General features: G+C 49.1%; 1 protein-coding gene and 1 long non-coding RNA gene across 3 annotated transcripts in view; one reads left to right on the top strand and one right to left on the bottom strand.

The window, feature by feature from the left end:
• Window positions 1-15,113, bottom strand: part of ERFL (ETS repressor factor like) — a 167,358-nt gene that overhangs the window by 76,166 nt on the left and 76,079 nt on the right. Inside the window, exon 1 of one of the 2 annotated variants that reach the window (XM_079985630.1) lies at window positions 3,702-4,911. The exons of the other annotated variant lie outside the window; for it this stretch is intronic. The gene's annotated coding sequence lies outside the window, so the exon portion shown is untranslated. Of the gene's footprint in view, window positions 1-3,701; window positions 4,912-15,113 lie in introns of those variants that run through there. 2 annotated transcript variants of the gene reach the window in all.
• On the top strand, window positions 8,549-13,854 carry LOC307221832. The gene is made up of 3 exons (XR_013841557.1): window positions 8,549-9,018; window positions 13,250-13,309; window positions 13,680-13,854. It is a non-coding gene; the product is annotated as an uncharacterized lncRNA (long non-coding RNA).

The raw sequence follows: 15,113 nt of genomic DNA on the forward strand, positions 1-15,113 counted from the left end.
CCAAAATTGATGGGCGGCCAGCCAGCCAGCCAAGGAGAAGGCCTCTTTGGGTGCCTTTGATGCCTTAACATTATTAGAGGGTCAAAGAGTTTGGCTTCCAGGCTTCCTGGAGCCTCGGCACTGCTCTCTTCCAAAAACCAATCTGCACTGAAGCCAGGTCTCCGTCTGACACGCCAGCCTTTCTAGGGCAACGCTAACTGTAACGTGTGGACAAGGGGATAGATATCTTCCTCACAAGCCCACCAATTAATAATACAGCTTGCTTTCTTTCCCCCCCTAGAGATAATTTAAGCACTTTGGGCATATTGCATGTATAGTCTGCATAACGAATGGCTTACAGACCTTTCCCCGGGGTTTTTAAAAGGAGCTAGGTTGTATCAAAGGCAATGGGAAAAAACGGAATTACCGTCTGCCCACCAACGTTTACAGGAGTGGCACTGAATGTTGGTTCTATGTCTCCCCTCCTTCTCCCCTCTCGGTTAGAATAGGCATGGAACCTGATGGCAAAACGCGTGAGGACTAGTGGAATGATTAACTCACATTCGGTGGAAGGTAGCAGAACTTTAGACAACAATTATAGCTTTAGCCCTGAATTGAGGGTGGGGGCCTTGCATAGAATTAATCCACAGGGGGATGGTGTGTCTGTGTGAAAGGAGAGACAGACAGAGAGGTGGGAGTCTAAGCTGATTCACAAAATCCTCTCTTCGTGTCTAAAACCACGAGTATTTCACTACCTCAGCATTCTGCGATCTTGTGATCCACTCACCAAGCCGCTAAGAAGTCGAGACAGTTAGTTTGGTTCCAGTCATTTCAGTGAGGATTGTCCGGCTGCAAATCCAATCCATTCGGTTTAACTGGCGGATGGATCTGGCCGTGTAAGAAAAGGGTGAAGATATCCACACTTTGAGGGGTGCACACGTGTACGTGTGAGCCACCGCAGCCCTTATATTCATCCCCATGTTTGTCGGAACGGTTCCCTGCCACCGCCACCCCAGGGTCCAGCGAGTAGAGGAATGCTATTTTGTGTTTACTCGGAAGTAAAACCCTGCTGATTTCAAGCTGGTGTGCTTTAGGATTTGCAGCCCTAGATTGCAAGCTCTTTGGGACGGAGACCTCTTGCTCGCTGTCCCCTATTGCGCGAGGTAGATTTTCTGCTATTGTTATTCGGAAACTGCGCCACATATTTCGCTACATCTAACCTTCCCTAAGAGATATTTCCCTTACACACACTCAAGCGCACATTTCAAGAAGGGTCAGCTCCATGGGGGGGGGATAAGTTCGGGGTGTGTCCCCCCCCCAGCGCTTGAGTCAAGCACACACCCCTGCCAAGCACTGGAAATTCGCTTCTCCTCAGCCAGTGTTCAATTTCTAAAACGAGAGGTCCGGGGTTCAAGACCCCTAACCTACTGAACTCCTTTTCTTCTGATACGTATTTGCTTAACGCGCAAGCTCGAGATGGAAGAAGTTTCGCCAAGTTAAACTCAAGTCCTCCACATCCATCCAGCCAACGCTCGCTTGCTTGGTGGGGATGAGGGTGGATAGTATTTGTGGAAGCCACATCACACACGCTTCGTAATGTGAAAGGTGGAGAAGAATTTCTCCTGAACCTCAGGCGGCAGCCGCCTTCTCATACCATCCTGCCAGCCAGCCTCATGACATTATTGGTAGGGAAAAAATAATCACAGCTGAAGGTGAGCCACCCATGATTTGCGGTGTTGGTGGCAGCCAGACTTGGCAATTTATAGGTCAGGCTTAAGGAACTAGTGGCTGAAAGGCAAGTGGGGTCATGATGACCCCAGAAACTTCGGTGTGATCTCAGTGATCCTCCTCTCCCACCAGCCCGGCTGCTCGTCTCTGCATTTCTGGGGCACCACTTCCCCAAATGCCGCCCGGGTCCCTGAATTCCCTCCAGTTCCATACGCCTCTGGTTTCACCCCACACGCAGCCCAATAATATGCATAGATGGGAGTTTCGCGGGCCTATGCCCCACAACCACACTCTTGGATCCGTGGGGAAGGGAGAGGAAGAGCTTTCACTCCTGAGATCTTCAGATGCAACCTCTGCTCCAAAGGATGGAGTTCTACTGTTCCACCTTTTGCATAAGACGACGATTACTACTACTACTACTAATAATAATAATCTTGAGCAAAAGTATTGTTTCGCTCTTGGAACTTCGAGTTCCAAATTCCAGGACACACACAACCCCCAAATACTACTTAGCATTTATACAGGGCGCTTGCAGCGCAAGTCTCTGCATGTTTACTGAGAAGGAAGCGCCTCTGCACTCAAAGGGACTTGCTCCCAAATAAGTGTAAGCACACGATTGCAGCCTTAGGTTGCAAACTTATGCTGACGCACTTACCTGGGAGTAAATCCCACTGAATTCAATAGGGCTTTCTCCTGGAATACGATTGCCCCGTTAGGGCGCTTAAGGTGTTTCGCATACGTTACCTCAGTGATCTTCACAACGGCCCTGTAAGGTAGTTCAGTGTTTATTACCTTGGATGGCGGGGGTGGAGGCTAAGAATGAGCGACTTACCCCTGGCCACTTAGTGCTCACACGGCAGTGGAGAAATTTGCACCTGGGACTTGCTGGTTTCCAACGCCTGGGGAACGCAGTTCCCTGTTATCATCACCCAATCTGCAGAATTTTGTTGTGTGTGTGAGAGAGGGATGTGTTGGGGGGGGGGGTGAGTTTCAGCAAGAACGGTTTGCCTAAGGCCATTCATTGACTTCGAGGCAGAGGTGGAATTGCAATCGGGGACCTGGGCGGCTCACAGCTCAGTCTCTTCACCACTACATTGCACGGGCTGCACGGTCTCCTCTTTCCAAAGATTCCCTTTGGGGGTCTTCCTCCCTGCTCTCCTGCCCTCTTCCATTTCCCCCGGGGTGGGGGAGAGGGAGGTTCGGCCAGCCCTTCTCCCCCATCCTCCGCCAACCCCTCACCCCACCCCGGTCGGCCCAGCTGCCCCGAGGCTCCCGCTCCTGCCCTCCCAGAGGGGCGCGTGTTTGCCATGCCAGGCGCGTCCGCAGCCCGGCCGGCTCTCAGGCGCAGGGAGGCAGTTTAGCGCTGATGGATACACACACTTGTCTCTTAATCTCCGGAGCCTCTGATCAATACGCTATTTCCCTTTGTTGCCAGAAATTTCGATCCCCTGCCCTGGAATTAGGTTCCCTGCCTTAATCTAAACGGAAACCGGCTTCCAGTTAGCTGGGGAGCGAGGAGGGGAGGGTGGAGAGGGGAAAAGGGGAGGGTGAGTGAGCGAGAGGAGAATGGGAAAGGACAGGGAGAGAGAGAGAGAGAGATGGGAGGGGAGGGGAAAGGGGAGAGGGAGAGAGAGAGAGAGAGAGAGAGAGAGAGAGAGGAAGAAGGGATGAGAGAAGAAGCAAGAAGGAGGGTCGGAGCACGAAAGGGTGTGAGAAAGAAAAACGAGTTGGGAGAGGAATGATTGGGTGGAGGGTGTGTAAGTAGGGAAGGGATGAAAGAAGAAAGGAAAGGAAGAAGGACAAATGGATAGATGGACAGATATCACAGACCTCATTTCCTCCACTTTTAGAAGTGGGACCATAACTCCCTGCCATATCAGAGCTCCCCCCCCCCCCGCTCCCAACTCCCCATAGAAGCACCCACAATGGCTTAACTTCCCCCGCTCTCCTCAGACCACTTTCCCAAGAAACTTTCCCAAGAATTTGTTACTCACTGTTCTCTCCCGTCACCATTCAGGCAGTCTCCAAGTTGAAGTTCTTTGGGAGGTTGGCTTGGCTGCGCCGGGGAATTGAGGTGGTGAGGGGTTTGGGGTATTATTATTTTTTGCCCGGGGTGGGGGAGGTTTGCTTCTTGAAAATGAAATCAGAATAGTTAGCCTTTTCTGGAGAGGGTGAATCAAGAGTTTTGGAGGGGGGTTGGGGGGAAAGAGACAAAAGTGTGTAGAGGAAGGAAGGAAGGAAGGAAGGAAGGAAGGAAGGAAGGAAGGAAAGAGAGAGAGAGAGAGAGAAGAGGAGAGGAAAGGAAAGAAGATCGTCTTTTGGAAGAAGGGAAGGAGCCTGGCAGGGAGAGGAGAGACGAGACGGGGAATAGGGGGGAAAGAGAGAGAGAGAGAGAGAGAGAGAGAGGGTTGTGGGATGAAGAGAAGGAATTGAAGAGACAGGAGGAGGTGAAGCCTCTGTGTGTGTGACTGAGAAGCAGAGGAAGCCAAGGGATGAATCAGAAAGTGGCGAGGTGTGTCGGGAGAAGGGAGGAAGGAGGAAGGGAGAAATGGAGGGTGGCCGAGGGAAGGAAAGAAGGGAGCAGGCGGGCGAGAGGGAAGGTGGCTGTGCGATCGGGGAAACTGCGAAGTGTCTCGCTGGTGGTGTGTTGCTGCTGCTGCTGCTGCTGCTGCTGCTGCTGCTGCTGCTGCTGGTGTGTCTCTTACAAACGCGTCTTTCCCCGTCGATAGCAGGGGAGGGAGAGAGAGAGCCGAGGCAGAAGCGAGGGGGAAAATATATGTAGGCTACGCCAGTGCTTCGGATCGATGGAATATAATTTTCCTCAAACTCGGAAAATAAAGTTCATAGCTGATCAAATTTGAAAACAGATGTCGAATCGCGACTCTAAATAAGATTCGATCCTTCTGAATGGACTGTGGATAATATTTGGCCGGGCACTTGATGAAAATGACTGATTTCATTTAGACAGAGAGAGGGGCTGGGAGCCACCAACCTGTTTGCAGAAAATGGGATTTGTGTGTGTGCGTGTGTGTGTGTGTGTATCAACCCCCCCCCTTTTCCAATTCTGACCCCCCTCTCCCTCTCCTCCTTTTCCCTCAAATTTTGATGGATGGCTTTAGGGACCTGAGCATGCGCCCCTTCCTCCAGAGGGGAGTTGTGTTAGAAAAGTCCCAGTTGAGACACAGGCAGATTTGTGTAGCCTTTTGTAGGCGTTTTAGTCCCCCGTCCCCCCCAGGCCTCAGCACTTCCCCACACCCCACCCAGAATTGGGCAGCTGGGGGTGGTGGTTGAGGGGTCCTCTGTTTCCATCAAGAAATGGCACAAGCCTCTCTCTCTCTCCCCCCCCCCCACGATATTTAAGCACAGCGCTGTCAGTGACACGGATTCACCAAAGACCTTGGTGACAGAAAGTTCCCAAATGGTAGCAGAGCTGAAGCCTGACATCTGTATTAAATACCTAAGCTTTCCCGAAGCGATGCTGCATAAAAGTGCTCCTGAGCATGTGCAGAGTTCCTCCTCCCCCACCCTGAGACCACAGCTTGTTTCTTAAGAAGCAGGCCTTCCTGGCTTGGCTTTGAGTCAGATTTCAACCTCTCTCTCTCTCTCTCTTCTTTTCTTAAAGAAATCAAGCCTTCTCTCTCTCTCTCTCTCTCTCTCTCTCTCTCTCTCTCTCTCTCTCCCCTTTAAGAGCCCAATCCCATGCCTGTTTACTCGGAAGTAAGTCCCACTGGGTTCAATAGGGATGACTTCTTCAGGAAATGGAGCACGTGTCTGCAAACCTATGCCCACCTAACCAGGGAGCAAAAGCCCCACGGAGCTCAATGGGATTGACCTCTGGGGCTGCGCTGCTGCAGAAGTTAGGATGGAGAATTTGGCCCAGTCCCTCTGCTCGCCTCCACGGCGCATGTGCAGGAAGCTCTTTCCAAGTGTCTCTTGGACACCCAGACCCAATATATTTAACCTCCCTCTTTTAAACTGGGAAGGTTCCCTCAGTGAGGCTGTGTGTGTGTGTGTGTGTGTGTGTGTGTGCGTGCGTGCACACGCGCGCACGTTGTGGCACACGTCCCACCTCAGCACCAACAAGCAGCAATACACACTCTCACAATACAAATAGTCCAGAGTAGTAGGTTCTCTCTCTCCTTTTCTCCCCCTTCTCTTTTTTTTGCACTCCCTGCTTGCAATAACAATTAAATATCGACCGCTTTCCCACTCCAGAGGGTGCTGGAGAAACTGCCAACTGCACCCAAGGTATTTTCTCTCGCGCTGTGCGCATACACACACACACACACACACACAAACACACACACCTCCTTTCCTTTTTTAAAGACCTGGGCTTGGCTAAATTGGTGGGAATCTAAGGGAGGAAGGCTGAGGGGAAATTTATGTGCAAAAGCTTTCCAAGATAGCAAAGCAAGCGTCAAATGTGTGTGTGTGTGTGAGTGAGGGGGGTTGGGGAGGAGAAGAAGAAGAAAAAAATCCTTCGCAGGGGATAGAGAGGGTGGAGGAGAAACAAAAGAGTAACAGTCCCATAGACAGAAGGCTCGAGTCTTTGGGTGAGGAAGGAGCCGTGAGGGGACCATAGAAGGAAAGGAAGGAAGGAGGTGGCGGGAAAAGAAAGTCGAGAAAAGTCCAGTTAAAGTCTAGTTAAGCCCTCAGAGCGCGTGGGCAGGCGCGAGCGCGGGAAAGTGAGTCTGCGCGCGAGGGAGAGGGAGAGCGCGCGAGGGAGGAAGGAGGGGGGGTGGCTGGGAGGGGGTGGCGCGTGTGAGAGGGAAATTGCGCGGGAAAAGGGTCCGCGCCAGAGAAAGGGACGTGGCTGTGGAGCAATGTTCGTGTGTGTGTGTGTGTGTGAGAGAGAGAGAGAGAGAGAGGCGTGCGTTAACGTCCGAGGGCACGCCGCCGTGTGAGAGAAACACGAACGGATGCGCGAGCGCCAGCCGCGCTAGTGTGAGAGAGTTTTGTGGCGATGCGCGTCGGAGAAAGCATAGGGACTCTTTTTAAGAGGCGTGTGTGGTACATAGCTGTCAACGTTTCACCTTTTTAAAGGGAAATTCCCTTATTCCGAATAGGATTCTTTGCAAGAAAAGGGGAAAGTTGACAGCTATGGTGTGGTAGTATTAGGAGAGGACGCCGTGTGAGGAAAATTCGTCGGTGACCGGACACGTGTGTGTGTGTTTGCGCGCGCGCACCAGAGGACGTGTGTGTGTGTGTGTGTGTGTGTGTGTGTGTGTGTGTGAGAGAGAGAGAGAGGAACTGTTAGAGAGGTTAGGTATAAGGAGATAATCCCCGTCAGAGGGAGTGTGTGTGTGCCAGGGGGGAACGTCCGTTTGAGAGGAGTGTGTTAGAAGTGTGCCAGAGGCGGAGGGATGCCATATATGTGAGAGGGGGGGGGGAATTGCACGTGTGTAAATAGGTGAGAGTGAGTGAAGAAGGCGTCCTGAGGGGAAAGGAGCGTGTTGGGGGAAGATACTGAAGCCAGCCGGGCTGGTGGTGTGAGGGGGAAAGGCCTCTCGAAGGGCCGCGCTGCGCGTGCAAGAAGCCCAAGCTGTGGCGCCTGCCAGAGGAAAGGGCGGGAGGGTCGCGACCGGCGCGCAGCTGAGAAAGTATTGCGCGCGCGTGTAAGAGATGGGGGCAGTACGGGAGGCAATAAATATGTGCGGGGGCAAAGGACGTGTGAATGGAAGATCGCGCGCGAGCGAGCGTGTGTGTGTGTAAGAGGGAGCCAGGGTGAAAATGTTTGAGGGCAGGTGGATAGGGAAGACTGCATAAGTTCCACCACTGTTGGTGTGTGTTGTGTAGGTACACACACTCAGCTAGGGTTTACACACACACACACACACACACACACACACACACACACACGCAGAGAGAGAGAGAGAGTATGTTGGCTGATTCATAGGTTTTCTTTACCACAAACCGTCTTAATAAACAAAAAAAGCCTTCTCTCTCTCTCTCTCTCTCTCTCTCTCTCTCTCTCTCTCTCACACACACACACACACACACACACACAAAACAGCTGAACTGGGGCGGTGGAGAAGGTTGGATGTGTGTGTGAGAAGCAACACCAACACACACACACACACACACACACACACACAATTCATTTTGGATCTGGGTTATTGTGCTGAAGTTCCCCGATTTGCGAGTGTGCAGGGGATGATTTGTGTGTTTCAAGAAAGATCTTTCCTTCTCCAGGGCGATCTGTTTGGGGTGGGGGGTTCAGGAAGATCTCGCCCCCCCCCCTTTCCACCCGGGGAGACTGCAGAGGGTGGTGGGGAACGGAGTCCGTGTGTGTGTTTTTGTATCTGTCTGGTCTCCTGGAATTATGAAAAATACCCACCATCGACACTGGACTTCAACTTCGATTAAGGCAGATAGGACATGACAGGCTCCGATCAATAGCAGGCCCGTCCTATAAAGTGTCAAGTAATGAATCAATTTCGACTAAATTTTCCATTTTTCAGGGGCCGTTCCGAGAGAGAAGAATATCCTCTTTTGTAAAGATATTATTATCGATTTCGGCGGCAATTTGACATCAGGGGTAGTTAATTCCACTCAGAATAAAATTGAAAACACTTGAGAGAGAAAAGAGAGAGAGAGAGAGAGACAAAGGAAGAGAAGGCGGGAGGGAAGGGGGGATAACCATGGGGAGAAAGGCTAGAAGGAGGAAAGGAGAGAGAGAAAGGAGAGAGGTGGACATTGGGATGAGTGGCGAGATAGACAGGCAGAGTGGAGGAAAAGAAAGGAAGGAAGGATGAGAGGAATAAAAGATGCTGCATAACGTGGATGGATATGGATGGATGGGCAGACCAGCTGAATTTGGGGGATAAGAAAAGAAAGAAAGAAAGAAAGAAAGAGAAAGAAAGAAAGAAAGAAAGAAAGAAAGAAAGAAAGAAAGAATCTAATGGTTTTGGTGAATACTATATAGTCTATACCTATAGGGTGGGCTGAAAGAAGGATGGAATGGTAGGATAGAAACACTGAATATTGGATGAATGAAAGGATGGACTACATGGGAAAAGAAGGGTAACAATGAAAGCAATTGATGAGATGTTTCAGAGGGTGCTAAAAGCATAAGGGGTCAAGGGCTTTGGAATGGGAGAAAGTGTGTCAACAACTAGGACAGAGGAGCAGCAACTAGTAACGAGTATTTTTCTATTTCATTATTATTTATCAAATTTCTTACCCGCCCTTCACCATGAGGGCTCAGGGTGGTTTGCAACAATTTAAGAATACAGCACTGAAAACTGTTAAAAGAGATTATAATCAGGAGAATAGGGTGGGTCCTAAAAAAGAAGAAAGCAGAATAAAGAGGTGTGTAGGGAAGCAATTCTGTGCCGTTACCAATATCTCCTGCCAACTCTGAAAGAGAGTCATCTCCCTCACAGATTCATCTCCAGAAGCCCTCCCCCAAAACATCTGGCAATGGCCCAGTTCTTGTTTCTTTTGTGACAGGAAGTGTATCCAAAGCTGGTGGAGGGGAATGGGCGGCCGCCAGATGCTACTACAACTCCCATCAGCCCCAGCTAGTGTGGTCATTGGCCAGGGACTCTGGGAGTTGTAGTACAGCAACATGGGGAAGGTGACAGGTTCCCCATCTCTGATCCAGAGGTGTTGACAAAGGCCACCAGAAACCAAGAAAAGCATTTGGTGGTGGGAGCATTTGTGTGAATGCTCTTTCAGAGCTCTACAGCTCTGAAATGTTGGGATCCCTCTGAATGGTGCACTGAGAGATAAGAGGTAGTGAATTGACCACAGGTCTGCCATGCTTCAGAGCATGCAGGATCAGAGTTATTAGTCCCATCAACACCCCACTTTTGAAATCTGACTCCATCCAGAGACTTGGCGAAGCACCACCTATGGCAGGGCAGATGTGGGAGCAATGTTCCATGCCTACCCTATCCTGGAGGGGAGGAGGTTACTACCCCATGCTTTTCCAAAGCCCAGCTCACCTTCCCCTTATTTCTCTCAATACATTTCCTGCCTACCATTCCCTTTGCATGAAGAAAGGATGGGGAATCTGTGAACCTCCTCCAGTTATTGCTGAACCACAACTCCCAACAGCCTTGGCAAGCATGGCCAGTGATCAGGGAAGATGGGAACTGCAACATCTGGAGGGCCACTGTTTTCTCACCCCAGCATAAACACTGGATGAAATAAATGTGAGTGGTGTGTGTGTGTGTGTGCGCGCGCGCGCGCGCGCACGTGCGCATGCCTCAGGCTGGAAAAGGAAGAAACAAGGGACTTAATTCAACAAGGGAGAATTCAACATTTCTCTTCAAGGACCCTTTGGGGGGAAACAGAAAGGAAGGTGGGAGTGTGAGAATGTGAAATCCAGCTGTGTAGCAGAACTGTTTGTGGGCTGCCTCTGACTCTTCCTAAACAAGCATTAGTAGTACTCATGTTGGGAAAAGTTAACACGAAGTGGCACTCAAGAGTGTGAAGCAGGGTTGCCTATGTTGTACCCTCCAGATCATCTCCTACCACCCCCAATATTCAGGGATGATGGGATTTGTAGTCCTGAACACCCGTAGGGCACCTTGTTGGCCCCCATTTAGTATGAATGTGTGAGGCAGAGATTTATGCAGGAATTTTTGACGGATGGGATGTGTACATGGCCTTGATGGGTGAACACAGTTGATTTGGCACAATGTGTGTTGAAATGGGAAAGGATGAGATTCACAGAGTTTGTACACCACAATGTTCACCATGCTGTACCCCAGTGGGATGGGGTGGTAGAGCACACTGGTTATGAAGAGGTCTAGTAAACAGCATTTATCATGATGTGCTTCTGCTTGTTAAAAGTGATTTGTGCATAGAGTAAGATATATAGACAGATGGACAGATTTAAAAACAATAACACCTGACTATGTGCAAGAGTACATTTACACAGGACTTTGTTTTGTGCACAATACATAGGAGCTGCAAAAATGTGCATTTGTATAGAAAGTGTGCAGTATAAATGGGGAAATATGTGAGTGACTATAAGAGCCCATACATGAGAAAGTGCGCACAGAATGGAATGCGCATATGAACATGCAATGTTGTGGAAATATTGTGGTGGATGTGATTAATGGTATGAGTATATTTGTTATCAAAGCTCTGAGTGTGCGTTCAGGCGCTGATGTCTATCTGCTGGGTACTTACCTATCCTTACGAAGGACAGCTTGAGCAGGACGTAAGTGTAAGCACGGACACAACAAAGTCTGTTGCTACTGAATATCGCCTCTGGTCTTATATGAGAGAGAGAGAGAGAATACAAAGAGTGTGCGTGCAGGAGTGTGCACACACAGACAAGAGTGGGTTGTTGTCGTTTGGTGGCTTTGTCCATAGGGATCATTGTAAGAATTCTCTCTGGATCTACTCACAGCTAGCCAGGCGTGCAATAGGAAACCTCCCCATTTATCACAGGGACAAGTCATGCTACATAAGCTTTCCCCAGCCACAATGTAGGAGGAAGGCTATTTAACCCCACTGGGGGGGGGCATGATGCATCTGGTCACACACACACACACACACACACACACACCCCGGGTGTTCAAGAACAGAAACACATAGCTGCTAGGGCAACCCCTTGCTTTGTATCTGAAGAAGTGTGCATGCACACGAAAGCTCATACCAAGAACTAACTTAGTTGGTCTTTAAGGTGCTACTGGAAGGAATTTTTTTATTTTGTTTTGACTATGGCAGACCAACACAGCTACCTATCTGTAACTACAGCTATAGGGTTATGACTGCTGCTTGATGTTCTGCTCACCTTAAGGGTAGGAAATCCCACTTATACTATGGCCATGCCCAACACTGGCGGAGAGGGCAATCAATGGCTACTGGCCACAGCTGGAGGCAGAACTTAGTTGGAAACTCTTCCAAACCCAGGAGGCCCCCAGAAGAAACTTTAGCCCACATCACTTAAAAAATCGGGTCTAGCAGATCCAATCTGAGACTCAAAATTGATTAATTTTGTTGTTGCATATATTTCAACAATCACAAGGGGTTTTTTTTTTAGTCTGTAGCCCAGATGCTGTAAACAACTCCACTGAAAAAGATAACAGTGGTTACCCCAGACTTCGTTGCTGGTCGTGAAGGGGTCCCCACAACAGTCCAAGCTTCAGGGGCCCCCAAATGTAGGTCCACCACATCTGACACCAGCACATCTTCTGCATACAGAAGGTGCCAAGTTCCACCTCTGGCATTCCCAGGAAGTGCCGTATTTTTCGCTCTATAAGATGCACCAGACCACAAGACGCACCTAGTTTTTGGAGGAGGAAAACAAGAAAAAAAATATTCTGAATCTCAGAAGCCAGAACAGCAAGAGGAATCGCTGCGCAGTGAAAGCAGCAATCCCTCTTGCTGTTCTGGCTTCTGGGATAGCTGTGCAGCCTGCATTCGCTCCATAAGACGCACACACATTTCCCCTTACTTTTTAGGAGGGGAAAAGTGAGTCTTATAGAGCAAAAAATATGGTACTGGAAAAGATTTTCCAGAACCTTGGAGAGCTGCTGCCAGTGTACTGTGGATGCAATACTAAGTTGATGGAGCATCAGTCTGAGTAAGGCAGCTTCCAGTGTCTTTGGAAGGTCAGAGCAACCTCCAGCTTGAAGACCACTGAAGTAAGAGACATTGCTGACACCCTGAAGTTCTGTTTCCAGGGAGCTGTAGACATAATTCTCTATGCATAGTTTTAGAAACAGCCCATTTTCCCAGGCCTATCAGAATCCTGTTGGGTTGCCTTCTGGATATGATGTAGTTGCCAGGCTTAGCTGGTGAGAGAAATCACACTCCAAGCTGTGTATGCTCTGCAAACATTTTATACGTCGATTCTATGTTGAGGTAGCTCAAGTTCTGTGCAGAACAAAAACCAGGTTACAAACTTCACGAATTGACAGAATGGACACAATTTTGCATGGTTTATTCAGATTGCACCATTCAGTGGAAAGGGCAAAGAGCAGAGCACTGTGGCCTCGCTTCTTGGCCAGCACCAAGATGAAACTCCGACTGCTAGATTCATCAAGTATAGCTCGCACACTGCCAGGCCTATCTTTGCAGCCATGAAAACTAGAAACATGTTTTTTGTTTAAATGAATGGTGCAGTTTTCAGGAAGCTGAAATTTTCACAATCCCCTATTCTGCTTTTGAAGAGCAGGTTGCAACTACTTAGCCCAGAACATGCCTGCCCAGTGATGGCTGGTGCCTACTGAAGTTGGTAGGGTGGCAGGGGTGCTAACTCTAAGGGGCGGAAGGGGCTTTGGCCCCCTCAATGTTTGTGGGGAAGGGGCCAAGCTCCCCAAAGGTTGAGAGGGTTGCAACCCCCCGCTGCTGCTGGGAGAGCTCTCATGCACTGGGCAGGTTGCATGGAGGGTGAAGATCACCCTCCCCACTCCCCAGCCCTCACCAGGTGAGTGCTGGTGTGCCAGGCAGGGGAGGGATGTGTCACATGGCGCAGGGCCCCCTCATTGTGGTGGGCAAGTCGGTGCACGTGTAGGGTGGCGCACTGGGAGGCCGAAAGATACTAATGCTAGATTCATTGCTACTTTCCTTTTTACAGAATCCCACAAGGTGCAACACGGAGGAAGCAGAAAGCCTGGACTCGCCCACTGGACTGATCGTAAGTAGGCAGGCAGACAGGTGGGGGCTAACTTTGGGATGACTGAGGTTGGTGGGGCAGTGCCCTATTTTCCCTAAGGGCCCAGCCTCCACTGACACTGCCTATGTTTATCATGCTGTCATATATTCTAGGCACTGAGAACTGGTCCAGGGGGCTGAGCCCTAGCTCAAATTACGTCCATACATGCACGTAAGGAGGTGTGGAAAGCTTAATCTTGGTTCACTGAGGTTCCCAGAAAGAGAGGGAAAACCGGCCTGCACCACAGGAAACTAGAAGAAGAAAATATCAAAAGCAAATGATAGCATGCACCAGTATTACTCATATAGGTTCCCGTTTCTTTCTGTGAATATGGGCTAAATGTCTTCCTCAGGTTGGAGAGAACTGGCTAGATCATGTTGGAAAGAAAGGATATGAAGACCAGTGGCGAAGTGGAGAAGCAACTGGGTGTTTGTGTGAGAATAGTTCAAAGACTTTTAAAGAGCAAAGGCAACAACTTCGTCTGGCAGGGTAACTGATGACGTTTCCTTGCTCTGCCAAGTATACGGAGGGTTTCATGTTTTTACTGTTTGTGACAGATTAGAATAAAAGAGGACGGAAAATGAGTCAAGTACTGTAATAAAGAAGAGGACAGCTTCTTCTTTCCTTTGATGGGGTTCCTACTTCATGCCAGCAACACTTATTTGCAAGATGGTTTGCATTTCTGATTAGAAGCAAAATGTTGCATTTCAGATGGCTGAAGATCTTTTGCTAATGCTCAATGTGTTTAATCAGTTGAACCTATGCTGTCAAAAGTAAACACTGAGTTCAATGCAGTTTATTTCCAGGCAACTGTGTAGGATTGAAATCATGCTAAATAAGTGATAAAGAATGACATCCTAGTTCTGCCCCCCCCTCCCCAGCATGTTTCTGGACCATCACTGGGGGCATGGCTATGAAGGCTGCAATTAGAAGCTCCTGCACCTCAAAATTTACCACTACAACACTGATTGGAGGTTATATCTTCCAGGAAGGAACTCAATGGCACCAAAATGAGCAGAGAGAAGTTGTTCAAGAGAATCCTTTTTTGGGGGGGGCATTGTGCATGGTTGGTGCCATCAAAAACATAAATCTTTTTACAGAGCAATACTCATAAGCTCAAAGGTGCTTGCCTTGGTCGATCCTGTTGTACATTCAGGTCAGCCACAGAGTTTCCCCCCAAAATTGGAATCCACTTATTGTGACCACCTCACCCCCAGCTTCCTAATCAATACTTTAGATGTAATCAATTGCCAAAATCAAATTAGGTATAATCTATTTTTTTTTCAGCTAGACCGCTGGCCCATGTAAACTAGGTGTATGTTCTAACTTGAAACAGCTGTTTCAAGCTTTCTGGCAGAGATCTTTCTCATTCTCGCTAGCTGAGCTTCTTTAACCAGAAATGCAAGAACTTGAATATTGGAGACATCCCCCTATTTGCAATTGGCATCCTCTGGCACAGAGTGGTACTGTTAGGGTAGGAATTCAGTCCAGAAGTTGCAAAAGGGGGACCCCAAAGTCAGCAGAGCTGGCTTGCCACATTTTGAGTTTTGAGGTATGCAGAGTAATACAAATTGCCATATTGGGTTTGTGTGCTGTTGTTGCTGCTGCAAGACTGATAAATTCAGTTTAGAATTACCTAAGCTGACCATTGTGGGACACGGGTGGAGCTGTGGGTCAAACCACAGAGCCTAGGACCTGCCAATCAGAAGGTCGGCAGTTCGAATCCCCATGACGGGGTGAGCTCCCATTGCTTGGTCCCAGCTCCTGCCAACCAAGCAGTTTGAAA

The sequence above is a fragment of the Podarcis cretensis genome, assembly GCF_951804945.1.
Source record: "Podarcis cretensis genome assembly, chromosome: 8".
Classification (NCBI taxonomy): Eukaryota; Metazoa; Chordata; class Lepidosauria; order Squamata; family Lacertidae; genus Podarcis; species Podarcis cretensis.